The sequence below is a fragment of the Lactuca virosa genome, chromosome 5 (assembly GCF_052849685.1).
Source record: "Lactuca virosa cultivar CGN04683 chromosome 5, Lactuca_virosa_CGN04683_v6, whole genome shotgun sequence".
Taxonomy (NCBI): Eukaryota; Viridiplantae; Streptophyta; class Magnoliopsida; order Asterales; family Asteraceae; genus Lactuca; species Lactuca virosa.
Genome location: NC_136430.1, coordinates 334,885,493 through 334,902,139, shown reverse-complemented (window position 1 = coordinate 334,902,139; position 16,647 = coordinate 334,885,493). Strand labels below are relative to the sequence as shown.

Sequence of the window (16,647 nt, the reverse complement as noted above, 5' to 3'; positions counted from 1 at the left end):
AGAATGTTAACAACTCTCACCCAGAAGTCGAAATCTTCACAATTTTTGAAGATTTTCTCTCGGCTTTTCGAGTTTGTTAAATGGTGCAAAAAATTTTGTGGTTTATGAACAATGTGTGTTCATTTTCAAGTCCTGGAAGTCAAATATTTAAAGAATTTGGCGTATTTTTTGGATTTTCTCGGAAATGAAGCGTTTCATTTTTGTCACACATCGAGGGGGATTTTCATATGGATTATTCTTCGAGCGTTTCTCATACCTTTTGGGTTTTATAATCATTTGTTGATTATAAAAAAGGAGAGAAAAATTAAATGGGTATTCAAAAGATATTCATTTCAAAGCGGATTTGAAGACCGGTGTTACTTCGAGGGGGAGTTGGACTTGATCGCTTGGTGGTCGTTTGGATATTGAAGCTGGGACATCCAATCCTAACTTTGAGGGGGAGAATGTTAGGGTGCAAAGTTCTTCTTGGATGTGATGTAGTATTACCCTTTTAGGAATGTGTAATGGGTTGAGCTTTTCCTATAAATAGGAAGTGAGATGCTCTCATTTATGTAACAACATGAGAGATTAGTCTAACGAGAGAAATATTGCAATTCCCACTTTGTAATAACTTTCTAGACTAATGAGAGCCTAAACTGTTTTATTTACTTTTCGTGTTCTTGATATTGTTTGATTCATATAACCATTACTATTCCGCATTCGTCTTCATTCACTAGATCTTACACGGTCTTAACATGGGGAAGGAAATAACCCAGTCATGGATAGTGATATCATTACTTATGATCAAGTGGAGTTAAGTTATGACTAAAGAGCTTAATATAATGTAAAGGAATGACATTTGGGAACATGCTGAATTACCAAAGGGTTTCACACCAATACGATGCAAGTAGTTCTTTAAGATAAAACTAAACCCCAATGATTAACATCGAACGACATATAGCTCTATTGGTCACCCAAGGGGTACTAAAAAAGGAGGGTATTTATTACCAATAAACATTCTCCTCCATTTCTCTAAAATAACTTCTCTAGGATCATAATGGCCATGTAGCTCATTTTCTTTTGAGTTACATCAAATACACATCAAATTGTTTTCTTAACATGGATTTACACAGAAGTGTATACATGAACCAACATAAAGGTTTTTATTCTATAAGTCAAGAACATCCAATGTGTGAACTCAAAGCATCAATATATAGGCTAAATCATGCTTCCTACCAATGGTATCTGTCACACCCCCAAACCAGACGGCGGAAACGTCTGGGGGTGGAGGACTTCATTTGTAGTATCACAACACATGCATTATAGTAATCAGAGTACAAACAACCACTGTATTTAAAAAGTATAAGTATTTACATGTGTTTCATTATAGTATACTAAAACCAAATAGTTATACAAAAGAAGAAGACAAGACATAAATAGCTCCATCTTCTCAAAAGCTCGGGGAGTACCTGTCTACTGGTTCCCTGAGAATACAAGTAATTTGAAAAGAGAGTATCAACATAAACTTGAGTGAGTGCATAAGTATTTATGTTTGAATGAATGTTTTATGTTTCCTGAATATGTAAACTGTTCCAGAAAATCCTATATTTTCTGCTGTATATGAAAAGTAGTTTTAATTACATAAAACCGATCTGTTTGTAGACCAATGTTCTGTATTTGTATTCCTTTTGTAAACTTGTATCTGAGAGTGTGTCTTGTTTCATCAACTATTATTGTAAACTGTAAGGTAATACTGTAAATTGTATCTTGTAAACAAGTACTTTGAAAATTTACTTATGTTTAGTTAATTATACACTAACGTATTGTTAATATCTTTTATATGAGTTATTATAACCATACTGACTAGATGGCCTGACCCAACGCTATGAATGCATTGAAAGCTGTTGATAACAACTGTCACTCGTAGGCGTGTATGCCTGACTGTAGCTAGCAATCTGAGTATGGGGCTGTCAATCCCAATATAGATCTATACACAAATTGTTTCGATCCCCGGCTGGAGATTCTGGTTATAATGTCAGGACTTTAACTATATTGTTTAAATGAATTAAACAACCTGTATCAATTGACTCATAAAAAGCATATAAACGTTACATGTATAATAGTTATGAAAACCCAATCATTCTGAAATGAATGATTGACAGTATGTTCTTGAATTAGTATTCTTAACATGTATCTGAAATATGTATATCCTTGATTAGTTTTGAATCAAACCTTTGTTCTTGTAAAACAATGTACTTTAGTATACTTGAATCATGAATTAATGTTCTGTGTATCATAAATTATACCTATTATAATTTATATGTACTTTCTGAATTGATACCGAGTATTCATGAATGCAACCCCTTGTTCAACATATTACAAAGGGTAATTGAACTTAATGAACTAACTTTTATACTTGTATACATATACAATTATATATAAGTAAAATTTAAATGACACTCGGACAAATAACTGATACTTGTAATCCCACATCCAAACAAGGAAAAGGAACCAAAGTGGGTTATCAGTCCTAAGTCTTTAAAATCTTTTTTATATAAATATATATATACAAGTATGATTTCTGGGAGAAATATAAGTTTATAAAAACATTTAAAAGAAGTTTAATAATTTGAAATACATTTTGGTGACTTGATGACATTTTGATACAATCATTGAAAACCATTTGATGATAACTGAAATCCATTTTGATAATATATTTGAAACCATTTGTTTATAACACAAAATCTTTGTGTTAGACTTGTATTCCCCCCTTAAACCAGTAAAAACTATGAAAATACGGGGGTATGAACTCACCTGAAGTGAGTGATTCGAGTGAAAGGTAGATATAGGATGCTAAGTGTCAAGTAAAGTATTGAGCACAAACGGATCCTATTAAGCATATAATGACACATATATGGATATAATTAGTGTATATAACAACTAATTATGATAGGAAAACACTTTAGGGACTAGGAAACAGTTGAATTGAAGTGTTACAATCACATGTGATTGCATTAAATGGGTTTACGGCCACACAAGGGTGTCTACGGCCAAGGTGTGTACGGCCAAGATGTGTACGGCCAATGTTGTGTACGGCCAAGATGTGTACGGTCATGGAGTGTACGGCCGTACACTCATGGACGAAGCATGCAAAAAGGGGTGTTTATAGCCCTATCTTGCATCCATTAAGGGTTCACGATCTTATGTTGGAACATGAGGTGAGTTTGAGGCAAAAACATGCACTAAACAAGGGTTTACGGTCATATGAGGTGTGTATGGTTGTACACCCTTGGTGTTCATGCATTAGATGACGAATCAAGGCTAGGAACCAAGTGTTTCTCAAGCTTAACTAGCAGATAGAAGAGATACTCACACTTTTGAAGGCTTCTAAGGAGTTCACGGCCCATGAACAAGTAGGTGTTCTTGGTGTTCTTAGTGAAAGTGAAGAAGACTTGAAGATCTAACCAAAAGAGAAGATTTCATGGATGAAAACATGGATCTTCACTAGATAAAGCCATGTATCAACTATTGAATGGAAGGAATACTCACATCTTTGAAAATCAAGGTGAAAAACTTGATGATAGTTGAGAGAGAATCAGATTTCTTGGGGTGAAAGTGTGAGAAAGTGTGAAAGAATGAAGGAATAGCTTATATATGGGTTTGGGTTTACGTCCACCTTGGTTGTACGGCCGTACACTCATATGTACGGCCGTACACTCATGTTTACGGCCGTACACTCCTCTTGATGGAGTGTTTGGCCCGAATGCAACCCGATAAACCTAAGTTAACTCATCCCTAAACCCAAACCTTGAATGTACTAGGCTTAGAACACTCAACCAGACCCTAAACAATGCTAAAAGATAGAAGAAATGAGTTTGACTGTGATTGAATTGCATGACTATACAAGATAGAAATTTCAGGTTGTCACATTATCCCCCCGTTAGAGAGAATTTCGTCCCGCAATTAGAGTTTAAGCAATTAAGATATTACAAATAACTAAGCAAAAAGGTGAGGATATTTCAGTTTCATTTGATCCTCACGCTCCCAAGTGAATTCAGGTCCCCGCTTGGCATTCCAGCGAACATTCACTATAGGAATACGGCTTTGCTTCGTTTGCTTGACCTCTCGGTCCATGATCTCTACTGGTTCTTCCACAAAGTTGAGGCTCTCGTCGATCTCGATTTCGTCGAGTGGGATTACAAGAGTCTCGTCGGACATACACTTTTTCAAGTTCGAGACGTGGAAAACAAAATGTATGTTACTTAGTTCTTGAGGTAGTCGCAGTTTGTAAGCTACTGGACCGATTCTAGAAAGAATCTCGAATGGTCCTATGTACCTTGGATTCAGCTTGTCACGCTTTCCAAAGCGTATGATGCCCTTCCAGGGTGAGACCTTCAACATGACGCGGCCACCAACCTGGAATTCCAAAGGTTTTCTTCTTTTGTCAACGTAGCTTTTCTGTCTATCTCTGGAAGCTTTAAGTCGCTCCCGGATTTGTACAATTTTCTCCGTAGTTTCGCGAATGATTTCCGGACCAGTGAGAGTACCGTCAGGAACTTGACTTCTAGCTAGCTGTGTGTCACCCACTTCAGCCCAACACAGAGGTGATCTGCACTTACGGCCATAGAGAGCTTCGAAAGGAGCAGCCTTTATGCTAGTGTGATAACTGTTGTTATAAGAGAATTCGAAAAGGGGTAAATGAGTATCCCATGCCTTTCCAAAGTCTATCACGCAAGCTCGCAACATATCTTCTAGAGTTTGAATCGTCCTCTCACTTTGTCCGTCAGTTTGTGGGTGGTAGGCTATACTCATGTCCAGCTTAGTTCCCAAAGATTTTTGTAAAGACTGCCAGAAACGAGAAGTGAATCTACTATCTCGGTCAGAAATAATAGATATTGGCACACCATGCAGTCTAACGATTTCCTTGAGGTAAGTTCTTGTTAGCTTCTCCATTTTGTCGGTCTCTTTGATTGGTAAGAAGTGTGCGGATTTGGTTAATCTATCGACGATTACCCAAATAGTATCATAACCACCCGATGTCTTGGGTAAATTGGTTATGAAATCCATTGTAATCCACTCCCACTTCCATTCAAGGATTTCAGGTTGTTGCAATAAACCTGAAGGTTTCTGGTATTCTACCTTGACTTTGGCATAAGTAAGGCACTTTCCCACAAAGGTAGCAATTTCGGCCTTCATGTTAGGCCACCAGTATAGTTTCTTGAGGTGCAGGTACATCTTGTCTGAACCTGGATGAATGGAGTATCGGGTTTTATGTGCCTCATTCATAACCACGTCTCTGTAACCACCGAACTTTGGTGTCCAGATCCGTTCATGAAACAATAGACTCCATCATCCCTGACTCTGAAGTTTTTATCAATTCCTCTCAAGGTTTCACCTGCCACGTTTTCAGGTTTTAAGGCCTCCAATTAAGCCTCTTTGATCTGTGTGGACATATGTGAATGGATTGTCATGTTCAACGACTTTACTCGGCGTCCTGAGTATTCTTTTCTGCTAAGGGCGTCAGCTACTACGTTAGCTTTACTAGGGTGATAAAGAATCTCACAATCGTAGTCGTTCACTAGCTCCACCCACCGTCGTTGTCTCATGTTCAACTCTTTCTGATCGAAGATATGCTGGAGACTTTTATGGTCCGTGAATACTGTGCATTTCGTGCCATATAAGTAATGTCTCCATATCTTCAGAGCAAATACCACCGCTCCTAGTTCAAGGTCATGTGTTGTATACTTGACTTCATGTGTCTTTAGCTGTCTTGAGGCATATGATATAACCTTTCCTCTTTGCATAAGAACACATCCAAGCCCTTGATTAGAAGCATCACATTACACTACGAAATCCTCTGTCCCTTCAGGAAGAGACAGGATTGGTGCACTACACAGAGCTCGCTTCCGCGTTTGGAACGTGGTTTCTTGCTTTCCTCCCCAGCTAAAAGTTACACCCTTTTGCGTCAGGGTGGTAAGAGGCTTAGCTATTCGAGAGAAATTTTGGATGAATCTGCGATAATAGCCAGCAAAACCTAAGAATTGACGGATTTTTGTAGGTGTTTTGGGTGCTGACCAGTTTTCAATTGCCTTTATTTTGGAAGGGTCGACGTGTATTCCTTCTGAACTGACCACGTGACCTAGGAAATCAACCTTCCTGATCCAAAATTCACACTTTGAAAACTTTTCATAGAGTTTCTCTGATCTAAGAGTTTGCAATGCTTGACGAAGATGTTGGCCATGTTCCTCTTCACTTCTCGAGTAGATGAGGATGTCGTCAATGAAGACTATGACGAATTTGTCCAGAAATGGATGACACACTCTGTTCATTAGATCCATGAACACAACAGGTGCATTCGTCAATCCGAATGGCATCACTATGAACTCGTAATGACCATAACGAGTTTTGAACGCGGTTTTAGGAATGTCATCCTCCAAAATCCATAACTGGTGATACCCGTATCTTAAGTCTATTTTTGAGAAGTAGTTCGCACCTTGAAGTTGGTCGAACAGATCGTCAATGCGAGGCAGCGGATATCGATTCTTAATGGTAAGTTTATTTAGCTCGCGGTAGTCTATGCACATACGGAATGATCCATCCTTCTTCTTTACGAACAAAACCTGTGCTCCCCAGGGTGAGAAGCTTGGTCTTATGAAACCTTTACTAAGGAGTTCGTTAAGCTGGCTGGATAGTTCCTGCATTTCAGAAGGTGCAAGACGATAGGGGGATTTGGCTACAGGGGTAGCCCCAGGGATTAAGTCGATATCTTTCACTTCTTGCTTTTTGTCTACCACGTGAGCTAAGAAAGCACAGTACTCTTTGCGAAGGTACTTCTGTGCCTTGACGCAAGAAATGATCTGAAGGTTTGTTCCGGGTTTGTCGGCGTAAATAACAAGAGTTTCGTTAGTTGATAAGTTCAGACGAATAGCTCTTTCATAGCATAGTATGTCAGCATGGTTAGGGCACAACCAATCCATACCTATTATGACGTCGAAACTTTTGATAGAGACCGACATAAGGTCTGTTGGGAACGAAAAGTTATTCAAGGTAAGAATACATCCTATGTATATATCGTTGGTGGATTCGGATTTCCCGTTAGCCATTTTGACTATGAATGTTTCTTTTAGTGGTTGGGAGTTTTGATTTAGCAAGTGTTTGAAATTATGGCTCACAAAGCTCTTCTCAGCACTACAATCAAAAAGAATGCATGCATAAGTGTTGTTGAGAAGGAACGTACCCGTGACCACTGCAGGGTCCGCTACCACTTATTCATGACCCAAAGCCAACATTCTCCCAACTCCACTGACATTTCCAGCTTTTGGACAATTTCTCTTGAAATACCCCACATCACCACATTGGTAGCATGCTTGACCTACTCCAGCGGCAGGTACTTGGTTAAGCGGTTGGGGTGGTGATCTACAGAATCGGGCAGTATGCCCTTTTCTGTTGCAGTTACGACACTGCATTTCCCGACAATTTCCGTTATGGTGAAAATTGCACTTGTTGCACTTGGGCAGGTTACCATCATAAGGCTTAGCTGGTGCAGGGTTAGCAGGAACAGCAGCAGGTACAGTAACAACATTGACTGCAACTAGTTGTTGCTTCTTTGAGGATTCCTCTGAAGACTTTCCATTCCTCTTGTTCCAACCCTTCTTCTTGGTGTTGTTGTTGTTATTATTGTTGTTGTTTTTGTTTCCCTTCGGTTGTTCTGGTGCAGCAACCACTGAGTTTTGACGGACTCCGTGGTCAATAAGAGATTGTGCCAGCTCTTTGGCGTTGTCAAAAGTAACAGGCCTTGAAGCTAAAACACTTGACTGAATTTGGGGCGACAGACCCCAAATATATCTCTCAATCTTTTTGCTCTCCAGAGCAAGCATATCCGGACAAAGAATTGCCAAATCACAGAATCTACTGGTATAGGTTGATATGTCAGAACCAACCATTGTAAGACCCCAGAGCTCTTGCTCGAGTTTCTGAACTTCCCCTTGCGGACAGTATTCCCGCATTAGCATGGCTTTTAAGTTCTCCCAGCTTATCGAGTTAGCCACTACCAGAGTTAGTGACTTAGCATGGCCATTCCACTACGTTAAAGCTCTATCTGAAAAGGTACAAGCAGCGAATTTGACTTTGCTGCTCTCTGGACAGGAGCAGATTTTGAAAATTGCTTCTGTCTTCTCAATCCACTGTCTTAATCCCATAATTCCTCCAGTCCCATTAAAGGTCCTGGGTTTGGCATTCGAAAAATCTTTATAAGTGCACTCTTGTGAATGCCCATGACTCTCGCCATGGTTAGAAGCATGTGCACCAGATCCCGACCCACTAGTACCAGGAGTATTGATATCAGACATGGCAGCCGCTACAGCCTCCGTGACCGCTGCTTGGAACATAGCAGCGTCGAACTGAGGAGGTGGTGGCGGAGGTGGCATCGGTGCTTCATTAACAGTGTTACGACAAGTACAACTTTTAACAGAATGATATGAAATTGAATGGTTATTTTTCAAAGAGTGTGAAAATGCATGTCAATAATATTGGCATATTGAATACATAAAGTCTGGAAAACTTGACCCTAAACAGGTCTACAATATACCAAATTTTGAGAAAAACATCGACATCATATTGACCTACCGAAAATGAAATTTTCGCGGTCGTACTGAAAAACATGAAAAATAACGCTAGAACATATCCGTAGACTTTAACTATAACCAAAAGAATGAATAGGAAATGAGTAGAGCATCTCCTACTGGCGATGGGTATCATTTGGACGAAACCTCAACTCAGCTAGCTGACGCTCCACAGCAAGCAGATGTCTTTCATACACTGCCAGGCGTGCTCGAAGCTCTATGACTTCAGCTCGAGTTACAGCTAATTCTTGCAGCAGAGATTCATTGTCTCTCGTAGCTCTCTCGCGAGCATCTTCAAGACGACGAATGCAGACTGTATTAACTCCCGCATTGGCATCAACTTCCATGATTCGGTTGATAGCTGTCCTACCCTGTATTTCATTTCGAGCAACCCTGCGGACCAAAATTGGTAGAACTCTGTCTGCTGAGCCTCTTTCGCTCAGGTTGTAGAAGCTTCTGTCTCCGTTGTATGGCATGGGTTGACCCTGCTCTTGACTCCATGTTTCCAAGCTTTCCGCCCACAGAGGCGTCGGGCCTTGAAAAGCCGGACGAGGGTTAGGATTTTGGGCAACTGGCTGTGGATTATAGGCTTCTGATCCGGAATCATTGTCTTCAGGAAAATTTTCTACAAAATCATCATCTAAGGGAATTTCGTGATTTTCTTCTGGCTCTGCATCTTGTCCTTGATTGGGAAAATAAGGGTCTCCAGGTAGATGAAATCCAACCATTGTTATCTAAGCGAGAATAGGGATAAGAGATATAGAATATAGTTAGTAACGATAGATTAAGGATACAAGTTTCTACGAGAGAGACCTACAGTTATCAAGTAATGTATTCTTTATGACTTGTTCTAAGTATTACTATAACTATAAAGTGTATACTAATTATATATAACTTGGGTATAACTGACCTTCGATTAAATGACCCGGCTCTAAATCCACAACCAAACAAGGAACAGGAAATGAAGCTAAATCACTTATTCTAAGTCTATATAACTTTAATTATATATAACTGTAATATACCCTTAATATTTATAGTTCTACCCTCAATTGTTCTATTGTTTTCACATGTTTGTTATTAGTATATAGTGCCTAAAATACCCCTATAGTATTTTAATCTTTATGTTATGTTCTAGAGTTCTTCTAAATATGTATAGTTGGTAAGTTTTAGACATGCCGCAACACCACTATCACTCCCAAACACATGTTGGTCATATCTCAAATCAATATAGTTGATCAGGCTATATTAATCCCAGATATGATTACATAACTGCCCAGGTTTGATTGTAATGTCTAACATCCAAATACTTTTAAGTTTTTATGACTGTGATACTGTACTTGTAGGTATGAGTGTTAGTATACTTCTTGTAAAAAATACTTAAATTTTTAAAAAGTATACTTGTAGTCGGAGCTCTTAGCCCCAAATGTATTTATAGTTTGCATATCTTTTAGGGATTGATATACTGAATTCACTGTAAACATCGCTCTGATACCAATCTGTCACACCCCCAAACCAGACGGTGGAAACGTCCGGGGGTGGAGGACTTCATTTGTAGTATCACAACACATGCATTATAGTAATCAGAGTACAAACAACCACTGTATTTAAAAAGTATAAGTATTTACATGTGTTTCATCATAGTATACTGAAACCAAATAGTTATACAAAAGAAGAAGACAAGACATAAATAGCTCCATCTTCTCAAAAGCTCGGGGAGTACCTGTCTACTGGTTCCCTTAGAATACAAGTAATTTGAAAAGAGAGTATCAACATAAAGTTGAGTGAGTGCATAAGTATTTATGTTTGAATGAATGTTTTCTGTTTCCTGAATATGAAAATTATTCCAGAAAATCCTATATTTTCTGCTGTATATGAAAAGTAGTTTTGATTACATAAAACCGATCTGTTTGTAAACCAATGTTCTGTATTTGTATTCCTTTTGTAAACTTATATCTGAGAGTGTGCCTGGTTTCATCAACTGTTATTGTAAACTGTAAGGTAATACTATAAATTGTATCTTGTAAACTAGTACTTTGAAAATGTACTTATGTTTAGTTAATTATACACTAACGTATTGTTAATATCTTTTATATGAGTTATTATAACCATACTGACTAGATGGCATGACCCAACGCTATGAATGCGTTCAAAGCTGTTGATAACAACTGTCACTCGTAGGCGTGTATGCCTGACTGTAGCTAGCAGTCTGAGTGCGGGGTTGTCAATCCCAATATAGATCTATACACACATTGTTTCGATCCCCGGCTGGAGATTCTGGTTATAATGTCAGGACTTTAACAATATTGTTTAAATGAATTAAACAACCTGTATCAACTGACTCATAAAAAGCATATAAACGTTACATGTATAATAGTTATGAAAACCCAATCATTCTGAAATGAATGATTGACAGTATGTTCTTGAATTAGTATTCTTAACATGTATCTGAAATATGTATATCCTTGATTAGTTTTGAATCAAACCTTTGTTCTTGTAAAACAATGTACTTTAGTATAATTGAATCGTGAATTACTGTTCTGTGTATCATAAATTATACCTATTATAATTTATATGTACTTTCTGAATTGATACCGAGTATTCATGAATGCAACCCCTTGCTCAACATGTTACAAAGGGTAATTGAACTTAATGAACTAACTTTTATACTTGTATACATATACAATTATATATAAGTAAAATTTAAATGACACTCGGACAAATAACCGATACTTGTAATCCCACATCCAAACAAGGAAAAGGAACCAAAGTGGGTTATCAGTCCTAAGTCTTTTAAATCTTATTTATATAAATATATATATACAAGTATGATTTCTGGGAGAAATATAAGTTTATAAAAACATTTAAAAGATGTTTAATAATTTGAAATACATTTTGGTGACTTGATGTCATTTTGATACAATCATTGAAAACCATTTGATGATAACTGAAATCCATTTTGATAATATATTTGAAACCATTTGTTTATAACACAAAATCTTTGTGTTAGACTTGTATTCCCCCTTAAAACAGTAAAAACTATGAAAATACGGGGGTATGAACTCACCTGAAGTGAGTGATTCGAGTGAAAGGTCGATATAGGATGCTAAGTGTCAAGTGAAGTCTTGAGCACAAACGGATCCTATTAAGCATATAATGACACATATATGGATATAATTAGTGTATATAACAACTAATTATGATAGGAAACCACTTTAGGGACTAGGAAACACTTGAATTGAAGTGTTACAATCACATGTGATTGCATTAAAGGGGTTTACGGCCACACAAGGGTGTGTACGACCAAGGTGTGTACGGCCAATGTTGTGTACGGCCAAGATGTGTACGGTCATGGAGTGTACGGCCGTACACTCATGGACGAAGCATGCAAAAAGGGTGTTTATAGCCCTATCTTGCATCCATTAAGGGTTCACGATCTTATGTTGGAACATGAGGTGAGTTTGAGGCAAAAACATGCACTAAACAAGGGTTTACGGTCATATGAGGTGTGTACGACTGTACACCCTTGGTGTTCATGCATTAGATGACGAATCAAGGCTAGGAACCAAGTGTTTCTCAAGCTTAACTAGCAGATAGAAGAGATACTCACACTTTTGAAGGCTTCTAAGGAGTTCACGGCCCAAGAACAAGTAGGTGTTCTTGGTGTTCTTGGTGAAAGTGAAGAAGACTTGAAGATCTAACCAAAAGAGAAGATTTCATGGATGAAAACATGGATCTTCACTAGATAAAGCCATGTATCAACTAATCAATGGAAGGAATACTTACATCTTTGAAGATCAAGGTGAAAAACTTGATGATAGTTGAGAGAGAATCAGATTTCTTGGGGTGAAAGTGTGAAAGAATGAAGGAATAACTTATATATGGGTTTGGGTTTATAGCCACCTTGGGTGTACGGCCGTACACTCATGTGTACGGCCGTACACTCCTCTTGATGGAGTGTTTGGCCCGAATGCAACCCGATGAACCTAAGTTAACTCATCCCTAAACCCAAACCTTAAATGTACTAGGCTTAGAACACTCAAACAGACCCTAAACAATGCTAAAAGATAGCAGAAATGAGTCTGACTGTGATTGAATTGAATGTCTGTACAAGATAGAAATTTCGGGTTGTCACAGTATCTAACGTTCAACGGAAAAGTAGCGACTTAATTAAGAACCAATTATATTGATGTATATACCTCAAGATTAGTGGGAGGAAATTTACCATGCTCGTTGTATATATAGATGATAATCATTGGCGAGTAATAACATTGATATGTTGCATTAATCAAAATACGTGCTATCATATGTCACACCCCGACCGACGGCGGAAACGACGGGGTTACGACGTTACAACTGGATCACAGTCAACCACATATATTGAACATTTAACATACTTGAATTAATATATTACAAACTTTTAAGTTTGGAAACGAAATTACAACATCATAATACTTCAAACACATAACGATAATATAAAACATGCCAAGTCTTTCACAAGAGAGAGGAAATATAATTTCCTTAGGACTGATGTCCTACCTTCGGCTTCTTACTTACCCGAGAATACACATTTTTAAAATACGTCAAAAAAAATTATTGTTGAGTTCCACAAGTTTTGACTCCATAATTTTATAAAAAGAATTTTTTATAAAACGTAGAATGTTTATAAGGAAAAGTTTGTGCAAGAACATGACCAAAAATGTTACCGATATGATTTATGTGAAACTCATACTTGCAATCCGATACAAGTAATCATGTTAATTTACTTATAATGAATAAGTAAAAATCAACATATTTTTATGAAGTGGAATATTAAGTGTTTATTCTATATAAATAAACACTAACAATTTGTTCAACATTCTACATGTGAATCCTTATGCTACATACAACCTTATTTTAGTCTTTATTAGTATTTTTGTATCCGAGATTTTGTGGAATAATAACCGAGCTATATGACTTGAGCTTGCCTCCATGAAACAGAGTGAAAAATTGGTTGATGTTTATTGTCCTAACGATGCTTCATCGACGTCGTAAAAAAAAAGAGTAAGATAAAAAACCAGAAGTTGTCGTCCCTTTTGTCTCGTCAAACGATGGTTGTAGTTAGCAATAACAAATGGAGGTGTCAACCCATGTAGATCTGTACACACATTCTTCGCTCACAAAACATTAACTTTTATTATAGAGGACTTCCGAAATACATGATTTATTTTTTTCTACAAAATAAGATTAATATTGATATAATTTTTATATATGTTTTTTTTAGTTAAAAATGATATTGGGTTGGATTTCTAACATTTTTTGAAGATCAATATCTTCGAGCTCGTGTTTACTAGGTCCTATAAAACAATATTAGTATTTTATCTTTGTTTTTTTTTTTTAAATTAATATAATCTTCCACCATGTTAATCATCTCAAATTAATGTTTTCCCCCACAAGATATAGAGATATTCTTCAACCGTGAACCAAATAAACGAACTCTAAAACATTTCAGTTGTGGTTTTGTTGATTTCATCAATTGATATAACATTCAATATGTCTTCATAGTTTCTTTGAAGAGCTTGAGAGAATATAAAAATCACGTGGAGATAAAAACACATAATATGCACCATCATATGCTAAATTGAATGAAGTAGGACGGGAAGCACAGAGGATCTGGTGAGGAAATAAAAAAAAGTAGTTGAGTAATTGTTACTTTCTAATAAATTCAAGGTGGAAAGTTAATATTTCTAAACAAAAACAATAGTGACGGATATTTTTATTTTTTTGCGGATTCACCTTTAGATCATTCAAATCGGTTACAAATTAAAACATAGGGGAAGTGACATTTTTTGTTTATTTGATGAAAATAATCAACGTCACGTATTTTCGAGAGAAGAATGGAGATTAAAGAAGGAAAGTAGCTTTGAGAAGTTGCCTAGAATCAAAATATATGGTGAGACATACCATTGATGGTTACATCTACCTCTGAAACCACAATAAATATATCTTTTGCTGTATATAACACTCTTTGCTTCCCTCACCACACTCCATAACACTGTTATCATCTCCGACATATGGCTACCGCCTCTCACCCTCCCTCCGCCACGATTCAAATCGAACAACCGTCAAAACTGCCAGATTTTCAGGCGAGTGTCAAACTGAAGTACGTTAAATTAGGCTACCATTACTTGATTACCAATCTTTTCACTCTTTCTCTCCTCCATCTCATTGTTGTCACCGCCGTCCACGCCACCCAACTGAATTTTGAAGATGTCAAGAACCTCTACGCTCACCTGCAATACCACTTCTTCGCCGTCTTTGCCGTGACTTGTACGGCCGTGTTCGGGTTCACAACCTACCGTACGACCCGACCCACACCCGTTTATCTCGTTGACTATTCTTGCTACCGACCGCCGGACCACCTGAAAGTCTCATACCACGTGTTTATGGACCATTCGAAACTTCACGGCGCCTTCAAAGAGCCGTCGCTTGAGTTTCAACGTAAGATTCTTGAACGTTCCGGTCTCGGAGAGGAAACTTACCTCCCGGCTGCGCTTCATGCCATCCCGGCTGTACCATCGATGGCAACTGCTAGAGAAGAAGCAGAGGAGGTGATGTTTGGAGCTTTTGACAATCTTTTCAAATCGACGAAAATCAATCCGAAAAACATCGGGATCTTGGTGGTTAATTGCAGTCTTTTCAATCCAACTCCGTCACTAAGCTCCATGATCGTTCACAGATACAAGCTCCGAGGAAACATTAAGACATTTAATCTGAGCGGGATGGGTTGCAGTGCCGGTGTGATCGCCGTTGATTTAGCAAAAGATATGCTACAAGTTCACCGAAATACGTACGCGGTGGTCGTCAGTACAGAGAATATCACCCAAAACTGGTACTTCGGTAATAAAAAGTCAATGCTGATCCCAAACTGTCTTTTCAGAGTCGGTTGCGCCGCCGTGCTTTTATCAAACAAGTCCGCCGATAAACGCCGGTCAAAATACAAACTCCTCCACGTCGTCCGTACCCACTACGGCTCCAACGACACTGCTTTCAAATGCGTTTACCAAGATCAAGACGACGCAGGTAACACCGGAGTCTCGCTTTCCAAAGACTTAATGACTGTCGTCGGCGGCGCATTGAAGTCAAACATCACCACATTAGGCCCACTCGTACTTCCAATCAGCGAACAACTTTTATTTTTCGTCAACCTCGTCGCCAGAAGACTCATAAACTCAAAAATCAAACCATATTTACCGGATTTTAAGCTGGCGTTTGATCATTTCTGCATCCACGCCGGCGGGAGGGCGGTGATCGACGAAATGGAGAAGAATTTGCAGCTGACGGAGGAGCACGTTGAAGCGTCCCGGATGACGTTGCACCGGTTCGGGAACACGTCATCAAGCTCGATTTGGTACGAATTGGCCTACACAGAAGCTAAAGGGAGAATGAAGAAAGGGAACCGGGTTTGGCAAATCGCCTTCGGAAGCGGGCTCAAATGCAACAGCGCGGTCTGGGTGGCTGTTCGAACCGTCGCACCATCGACTGATAATCCTTGGGAAGATTCCGTTGATAAGTACCCTGTGAAAATGATATATTAATTTTATTTATTAGTTTCGTTAGTATTATTATATAAGAAAAAAGAAATGGTGTGTTTACGATGTCGTTCGGTAGAACTTAGAAGGTCTACTTTTAAGTTTTGATTATTTTGCTAGGATTGGAGAAGCAGTGCGTCAAAGGGATTTATTGTAATTCAATATTTACTTAAAGTGATATTAATGAGTACCATATTCATGTAAAATAGTTTTATCGTACAGTACTAGAGTTGGTAGAGAGTTATTGACAAATGAATAGGGCTCATATTTTTTTGGTACGGACTAAAATTTAATTTACACGGAAATAACTTAATTCAAGTGACAATTTTGAATGGTCCAAAAAACATAGTATCAAATAATATCATCTAATGACAAAGACAAACATAAAGAGGCGTAGAGGCGGAACCATAACCACTGAACCAAAAGCAAACATAAAGAGGCGTAGAGAGGTGGAACCATAACCACTGAACCAAAAGCAA

At 38.1% G+C, this 16,647-nt stretch overlaps 1 pseudogene; it reads left to right on the top strand.

Moving 5' to 3' along the window:
• The first annotated feature begins 14,545 nt into the window (after positions 1-14,545).
• Positions 14,546-16,387, top strand: LOC145115669 (3-ketoacyl-CoA synthase 4 pseudogene; annotated as a pseudogene).
• The last annotated feature ends 260 nt before the right edge of the window (positions 16,388-16,647 follow it).